Below are 8,813 nucleotides of genomic sequence, written 5' to 3' on the forward strand. Positions count from 1 at the left end.
CGGACTGGACCCTGATCTAAGATGGTGCCCACCTTTTATACTCTCTTCTGACACCCGAGCCCAGGTGACTAGCACCCAATGGGCTCCTACCTATGCCCAGAGTCCCTTCCCTCTCTGCTCCTACACCACTGGGATGTTCCTCCCCCCTCCCCACTCCAGCCAGGGACAGAAGCTGTCGTACCTGCACATCTATCTGGTGGGAGTACCGTTGGTCTGTCCCCCGGAAATGGGGTGAGTGTAGTGTATGCAGCCTACTGAGCCCAGTTCCACGCTCCATCCTTACCCGGGAGTGGAATACCACACCTCTGGTTCGAGGTGCAATACCCCTGTAGCAGCCGAGTCCTCGGGGTGCTACAGAACCACTAAACACGCACACGCCAGTCAGTCTGGGCGTGTGCATTACACGGAGGAACAGGTGGGAAGCTATGCGGAGGACCAGGTGGAGAGCTGTGCGGAGGACCAGGTGGGGAGCTGTGCGAAGGACCAGGCGGGGAGCTGTTCGAAGGACCAGATGAAGGCCTCGGTGAGATAAATATTGTCTACTAATAGCAGATATCAATGGAAAGAAGAATTATGCATGCTGGATAACAACATCATCAATTCTTTACCCCCACTAAAAATAAGCCATTGTCAGTGCTGTGTGGCAGTGGCTTACTCCACTCTCCCTATTGAAACTAACATGCGCATTTGGACGAGCTGAGTTATTTGCTTATGGGAGAATTGGCTGAAATAATACTGAGTTGGTCATTTAGGCATTACAAGTGTATGACTGGCTTCAAGGCTTTTAGGGAATGTGTTATCATAAAAAATCCTACTGTTTAATTCAGGTTATTATGTTCAATATATTTTCAAAAATGTTTTATAGTTTTGTTTTTTTTTAATTTTCCATATCATGATCTATATTTTTAAAAACAACCCACAGAAACCTTGCAATTTTCATATTCGTATATGACTTTTCAGCAGTCTCATTATCAACACAATGAACAAATAAAGTAGCACACTGTAACACTGAGTATATAGATATGAAATATGAATAGCATAACTGCTGTAAAAAATAGAAATAAATGAAAAATTTTTTTGAAAAAAAGTTTTTTTAGCGCATGTAAATATGAAGTATGGAAAATGAATAGCATTACTGCTGTAAAAAAATGAGAAATCTTAGCGCATAAATTGGCCAATTCATGTGTACCTGACAGCCGCGGTAAGGCGTTTCTCGATGTCAGGACCTACCAATGTGAATACCTCTCTAAGAGACCTCCGTCTGCTTATGTGTGGGAAAGACAGATCCTGATGCATTTAAAACCACCTGCGGCATGGGGGTGGGGGTGGAGTGCTCAGTCAACGCTAAATCTAATAACAAAGAAAATGACGGCACTTCCACTATAAGAATTGGTGTGAACAGGTGCTTACTAAGAGCAGCTACCTCCATGTAACGGGTCTGGGAGGCGGAACCTCAGAGCTACTATACAAGGGGGCGGTCCTTGTAAGGGAGCGGGTGGCGACCAGGGAAGACGGGCAGGCAGTCACAGCAGGTGACCGGGACAGTCTCTGGGTGAACGGGCAGGAGGTCACGGTAAATGACCGGGGCAGTCTCTGGATGAACGAGCTGGAGGTCACGGCAAGTGACCGGGGCAGTCTCTGGAAGAACGGGCTGGAGGTCACGGCAAGTGACCGGGGCAGTCTCTGGATGAACGGGCTGGAGGTCACGGCAAGTGACCGGGGCAGTCTCTGGGTAAAGGGTAGGTACGACCTGTGATGGCTGAACCTCCAGGTAGGCTAGCAGGCAGATGGAAGATGTATGCTCCCAGGTGAGCAAGCGAGAGTCTCTGGATGAACGGGTGGTCACAGCATGTGACGGCGGATCTTCCAGGTAGGCAAACAGGCAGGTAGCGGAGGAGCGCTCCCAGGTGAGCGGGCAAGAGTTTCTGGAATAGCAGGTGGTCACAGCACGTGACGGCGGAGCCTCCAGGTAGGCAAGCAGGCAGGTAGCGGAGAAGCGCTCCCAGGTGAGCGGGCAGGAGTCTCTGGAATAGCAGGTGGTCACAGCACGTGACGGCGGAGCCTCCAGGTAGGCTAGCAGGCAGGTAGCAGATGTGCGCTCCCAGGTGAGCGGCCAAGCTGGTCCATAGACAGACTGACAGGAGTAGGAAGGCAGACCGTCGGACCTCAGGCTAGCAAGCAGGTAGCAGGAATATCAGGCAGGAAACAGACAGCAAACTGGCAGGACTCTGGCAGGAATCAGGCAGGTAACTGACAGGTAACTGGCAACGGGACCTGAGGGCTGAAGCAGAGTAGTGAACAGTGCAACAACATTGCTCGGGCACCTCCATTTTGGAGGAGGTGCATTATATATGGTGAAGTCCTCCGGCCATTGGCCGGGGACTCCTTAGGACGGCACGCGCGGCCCCTTTAAGAGGGAGGGAGCGCGCGCGCCCTAAGCACAGTGGCCGGGAAGGAGCGCGCGCTGCCAGCAGAGCGGGAGGAGGACGCCGGGCTCGGAGCAGAGAGGTGAGGGGAACAGCGTCCCTGCCTAGCAGAGGGCAGGGACGCCGACGCTACAGTACCCCCCCCTTTAGGCCCCCCCTTTTTTAGGCCAGACAGAAATTTAGCAAGGATGAGAGGGGCATGGATGTTCTCCCGGGGCTCCCACGTTCTCTCTTCAGGACCAAACCCCTTCCAATCTACTAGAAAAAAGGTCTTCCCTCTTACCCTTTTGGTGGCCAGAATGTTCTCTACCTCAAATTCGTTTTCAGCGGAAACCGGAGCAGGAGGCGTGCCTGTAGACTTGGAAAAAGAGTTAAGTACCACAGGTTTGAGGAGAGATACATGGAAGGAGTTAGGGATCCGCAAGTTGGCCGGGAGTTTCAATTTATAGGCCACCGGGTTGATCTGACTGATGACCTCCAGAGGACCGATGAACCGAGGCCCTAACTTATAGGAAGGAATCTTGAGCCGGACATACTTGGACGAGAGCCAGACCTTATCCCCTGGACGGAATTGAGGAGGATCCAGACGTTTTTTGTCAGCATGTCTTTTCATACGCTCGGATGACAGAAGGAGTGCGGACCGGGTACTCTCCCATATGGAGGAAAATTTGTTAACAAGAGATTCCGCAGCCGGATTGTCCACCGAGGTGGAGACGGGAAACGGGATCCGAGGATGCTGACCGAAGACTACAAAAAACGGGGATTTGGAGGAAGATTCGCTCTCGTGATTGTTGTACGAGAATTCGGCCCATGGCAGGAGATCCAGGTGGGCATTAACGAAGTGCCGGAGGTAACTGGTCAGGATCTGATTGATCCGCTCCACTTGACCATTAGACTGTGGGTGGTAAGCGGAGGAGAAGTCCAGGGTGACGTCTAGCAATTTACAAGTGGCTCTCCAGAAACGAGAAGTGAACTGTACCCCACGATCCGACACGATGTGACGGGGCAGGCCATGAAGACGGAAGATGTGGCGGATAAAGTCTTTAGCCAGCTCGGGTGCAGACGGGAGGCCTGGCAGAGGAATGAAGTGAGCCATCTTGGAAAAGCGGTCAGCGACCACCCAAATGACCGTACAACCGGCAGAGACGGGAAGATCAGTTATGAAGTCCATCGCTATATGCTGCCAGGGGGCAGCAGGTACTGGCAGAGGAAGGAGGCGACCGGCTGGCAGGTGTCTCGGAACTTTGTTGCGGGCGCAGGACACACAGGCAGAAACAAAGTCTATTACATCCTTGTGCAGGTTAGGCCACCAGTAGTGCCGGGTAATAAGCTGGAGGGTCTTTTTCTGACCGGCGTGGCCAGCTAGTTTAGACGAATGACCCCAGTGTAGGATCTTCTCCCGATCAGGTACCGATACGAACGTCTTACCGGGAGGGAGACGATTTAGACTCACGGGAGCCACCTGCATTACTCTGGCGGGATCGATGATATGTTTAGGTTCTTCCTCGAGGTCAGATACCAGAAAGGATCGGGACAAGGCGTCCGCTTTGATGTTCTTGTCAGCCGGGCGAAAATGTAGAACAAAATCAAAGCGAGCAAAAAACAAGGACCACCGGGCTTGGCGCGGATTAAGTCTCTGGGCATGCTGGAGATAAGCCAAGTTCTTGTGGTCAGTGTAAATTATTACCGGATGAAGAGCCCCCTCGAGTAGGTAATGCCACTCCTCCAATGCCAGCTTGATGGCCAATAACTCTCGGTCTCCTATGGAATAATTGCGCTCAGAAGAGGAGAAGAGTTTGGAGAAGAAGCCGCAAGTTACCATCCTCCCGGAAGAAGATTTTTGAGTAAGTACAGCTCCGGCTCCAGAGGAGGAGGCGTCAACCTCCAGAAAGAACTGCTTGTTGCCGTCCGGACGATGCAGCACCGGGGCGGAAGAGAAGGCCTGTTTTAAGGAAAGAAAGGCCTCCTCTGCTTCGGACGGCCATTCCTTGGGTTAGTACCCTTACGGGTGAGCGCGGAGATTGGAGCAGTCCGGGAAGAGAAGTGTGGTATGAAGAGGCGGTAGTAGTTGGCGAAGCCCAGGAACCGCTGAATGGCCTTCAACCCCTCCGGTCGGGGCCATTTCTCGATGGCAGACAGTTTCTCTGGATCCATTCGTAGGCCGGTCTGAGAAATAATATAGCCCAAAAACGGAAGCGAGGTCTGCTCAAAGAGGCACTTCTCATATTTAGCGAAGAGGTGGTTCTGCCTGAGCCTGAGCAGGACCTGACGAACGTCCCTCCGGTGAGTCTGGAGATCCGGAGAGAAGACCAAGATGTCGTCCAGGTACACCACAACGCAGGAGTAGAGAAGGTCCCTGAAGATGTCATTGACCAACTCTTGAAAGACGGCAGGAGCGTTACAGAGACCAAAGGGCATTACCAGATATTCATAGTGGCCGCCCCGGGTGTTGAATGCAGTCTTCCATTCATCCCCTTGACGGATACGGACCAGGTTGTACGCCCCACGGAGGTCCAGTTTGGTGAAGACTCTAGCCCCCCTCAGGCGATCAAATAATTCTGGAATGAGCGGAAGGGGGTACTTATTCTTCACCGTGATCTGGTTAAGGCCTCTATAGTCTATACAGGGACGGAGAGAGCCGTCCTTCTTTTTTACGAAGAAGAAGCCTGCTCCTGCCGGGGAGGTAGATTTCCGGATGAATCCCCTGGCCAAATTCTCCTCAATATATTCGGACATCGACCGGGTCTCAGCAGCGGACAATGGGTAAATACGCCCACGGGGAGGAGTAGTACCGGGTAACAGGTCGATAGGACAGTCGTATGGTCTATGAGGGGGTAATGTCTCTGCCTCCTTTTTATTAAAGACATCAGCAAATGACCAATAGGGAATCGGAAGTCCAGGTAGATTAGTTGGGGTAGGAGAAGGACGGACGGGATGAACAGGAACCAAACAAGTCTTATGACAGTCCTGTCCCCAGCGAAGGACTTCTCCGGTCTGCCAGTCAAGCACGGGTGCATGTCTCTGGAGCCAAGGTAGACCTAGTAAGAGGGCATGAGAGAGTCCAGGCAGAACATGAAAAGAGATGCTCTCAGAATGCAGCATTCCCACCTGCAGAGTTATGGATTCGGTGATGAGTTGGATGGGACGTGGTAAGAGGCCCCCATCCACAGCAGCGACAGATAATGGTACAGTCAGAGGTTTGGTGGGAATGCGGTATTTTTCTACCAGGGACTGTGAAATAAGATTCCCGGCCGCTCCAGAGTCAAGTTGGGCTAGTTCGAAATAACGATTCTCCCCGCAGATAATAGAGACTGACAGTAGCAGAGATGGAGAGGATTTATTCTTGTCTAGGTCGACCTCTCTGAGCGAACCTAGACACAGGCGTTTCCCGACCTCTCCGGGCAGGTACGGATCCGGTGCTCCTTACTGCCACAGTAGAAGCAGCTCCCTTCGGCACGGCGTAAGTCCTGACGGGTTTTGACCATCTTGGTCTGGTCGACCTGCATAGGCTCAGGAGAGTGTACCTGGGGAGAAACGGAGGGAGTGACGGGTTTCTGAAAAGTAGGAGCTAGACGTGGAAACCTCCTCTCACGGGTGACCTCTTTGGCACGCTCCTGGAACTGTAGGTCAATCCGGGTGGCAAGAGTTATTAGGTCATCGAGAGTGGTAGGAATGTCTCGACCGGCAAGTTCATCTTTAATACGGCCGGACAGACCCTCCCAGAAGACAGACACCAGAGCGTCGTTATCCCAAGCCAGCTCCGAGGCAAGGGTACGGAACCGTATGGCATATTGGCCCACGGTGAGATTTCCCTGGTGGAGGCGTAGCAAAGATGATGCGGATGAGGTCTTCCGTCCGGGTTCGTCGAAGACTTTCCGGAAAGCCGTGAGAAAGGCAGGCAAGTCGGACACCAGGGGGTCTCCTCTCTCCCATAGAGGATTTAGCCAGACCAGGGCCTCCCCGGTGAGATGGGACATGATGAAGGCAATTTTGGCCCGGTCGGAGTTAAACTGGTGGGACAGGAGTTCAAAGTGCAGGGTGCACTGATTTATGAAGCCCCAAGCCTGAGCGGAGTCGCCTCCGAAGCGAGGAGGTGCAGAAAGCCGGGGTCCGGGGTAGGATACCATGGTATTGGTGGGCAGCGGGGCTGCCGGGTTGCGAGTCATGGCACTGGCGGAGGTTGCTGGTGGGGCAGTCAGAGTGTCCAGGCGAGAATTGACATTCCGCAGGTGACCCAGGATGGACTCCTGTTGGGACCTCTGACGGGACAGTTCATGACAGAGGTCCGAGAGCGAGGGAGCTTGGGTGCCACCGGGTTCCATGGCCCGAGCAAACTGTAACGGGTCTGGGAGGCGGAACCTCAGAGCTACTATACAAGGGGGCGGTCCTTGTAAGGGAGCGGGTGGCGACCAGGGAAGACGGGCAGGCAGTCACAGCAGGTGACCGGGACAGTCTCTGGGTGAACGGGCAGGAGGTCACGGTAAATGACCGGGGCAGTCTCTGGATGAACGAGCTGGAGGTCACGGCAAGTGACCGGGGCAGTCTCTGGAAGAATGGGCTGGAGGTCATGGCAAGTGACCGGGGCAGTCTCTGGATGAACGGGCTGGAGGTCACGGCAAGTGACCGGGGCAGTCTCTGGATGAACGGGCTGGAGGTCACGGCAAGTGACCGGGTCAGTCTCTGGGTAAAGGGTAGGTACGACCTGTGATGGCTGAACCTCCAGGTAGGCTAGCAGGCAGATGGAAGATGTATGCTCCCAGGTGAGCAAGCAAGAGTCTCTGGATGAACGGGTGGTCACAGCATGTGACGGCAGATCTTCCAGGTAGGCAAACAGGCAGGTAGCGGAGGAGCGCTCCCAGGTGAGCGGGCAAGAGTCTCTGGAATAGCAGGTGGTCACAGCACGTGACGGCGGAGCCTCCAGGTAGGCAAGCAGGCAGGTAGCGGAGAAGCGCTCCCAGGTGAGCGGGCAGGAGTCTCTGGAATAGCAGGTGGTCACAGCACGTGACGGCGGAGCCTCCAGGTAGGCTAGCAGGCAGGTAGCAGATGTGCGCTCCCAGGTGAGCGGCCAAGCTGGTCCATAGACAGACTGACAGGAGTAGGAAGGCAGACCGTCGGACCTCAGGCTAGCAAGCAGGTAGCAGGAATATCAGGCAGGAAACAGACAGCAAACTGGCAGGACTCTGGCAGGAATCAGGCAGGTAACTGACAGGTAACTGGCAACGGGACCTGAGGGCTGAAGCAGAGTAGTGAACAGTGCAACAACATTGCTCGGGCACCTCCATTTTGGAGGAGGTGCCTTATATATGGTGAAGTCCTCCGGCCATTGGCCGGGGACTCCTTAGGACGGCACGCGCGGCCCCTTTAAGAGGGAGGGAGCGCGCGCGCGCGCCCTAAGCACAGTGGCCGGGAAGGAGCGCGCGCTGCCAGCAGAGCGGGAGGAGGACGCCGGGCTCGGAGCAGAGAGGTGAGGGGAACAGCGTCCCTGCCTAGCAGAGGGCAGGGACGCCGACGCTACACTCCATATATAATGAACAAATAAAGTGGCACACCGTAACACTGAGTATATAGATATGAAATATGAAATATGAATAGCATAACTGCTGTAAAAAATAGAAATAAATGAAACATTTTTTTGAAAAAAAGTTTTTTTAGCGCATGTAAATATGAAGTATGGAAAATGAATAGCATTACTGCTGTAAATAAATGAGAAATCTTAGCGCATAAATTGGCCAATTCATGTGTACCTGACAGCCGCGGTAAGGCGTTTCTCGATGTCAGGACCTACCAATGTGAATACCTCTCTAAGAGACCTCCGTCTGCTTATGTGTGGGAATTTATGCGCTAAGATTTATCATTTATTTACAGCAGTAATGCTATTCATTTTCCATACTTCATATTTACATGCGCTAAAAAAACTTTTTTTCAAAAATATTTTTCATTTATTTATATTTTTTACAGCAGTTATGCTATTCATATTTCATGTTTCATATCTATATACTCAGTGTTACAGTGTGCTACTTTATTTGTTCATTATATATGGAGGTAGCTGCTCTTAGTTAGCACCTGTTCACACCTAGTTTTTGTAGTGGAAGTGCCGTCATTCTCTTTGTTACTAGATTTAGCGTTGACTGAGCACTCCACCCCCACCCCCATGCCGCAGGTGGTTTTAAATGCATCAGGATCTGTCTTTCCCACACATAAGCAGACGGAGGTCTCTTAGAGAGGTATTCACATTGGTAGGTCCTGACATCGAGAAACGCCTTACCGCGACTGTCAGGTACACATGAATTGGCCAATTTATGCGCTAAGATTTCTCATTTATTTACAGCAGTAATGCTATTCATATTTCATATCTATATACTCAGTGTTACAGAGTGCTACTTTATT

This window comes from Phyllobates terribilis, unplaced genomic scaffold, assembly GCF_046119375.1.
Source record: "Phyllobates terribilis strain yellow unplaced genomic scaffold, ASM4611937v1 Scaffold_2__4_contigs__length_985480577, whole genome shotgun sequence".
Classification (NCBI taxonomy): domain Eukaryota; kingdom Metazoa; phylum Chordata; class Amphibia; order Anura; family Dendrobatidae; genus Phyllobates; species Phyllobates terribilis.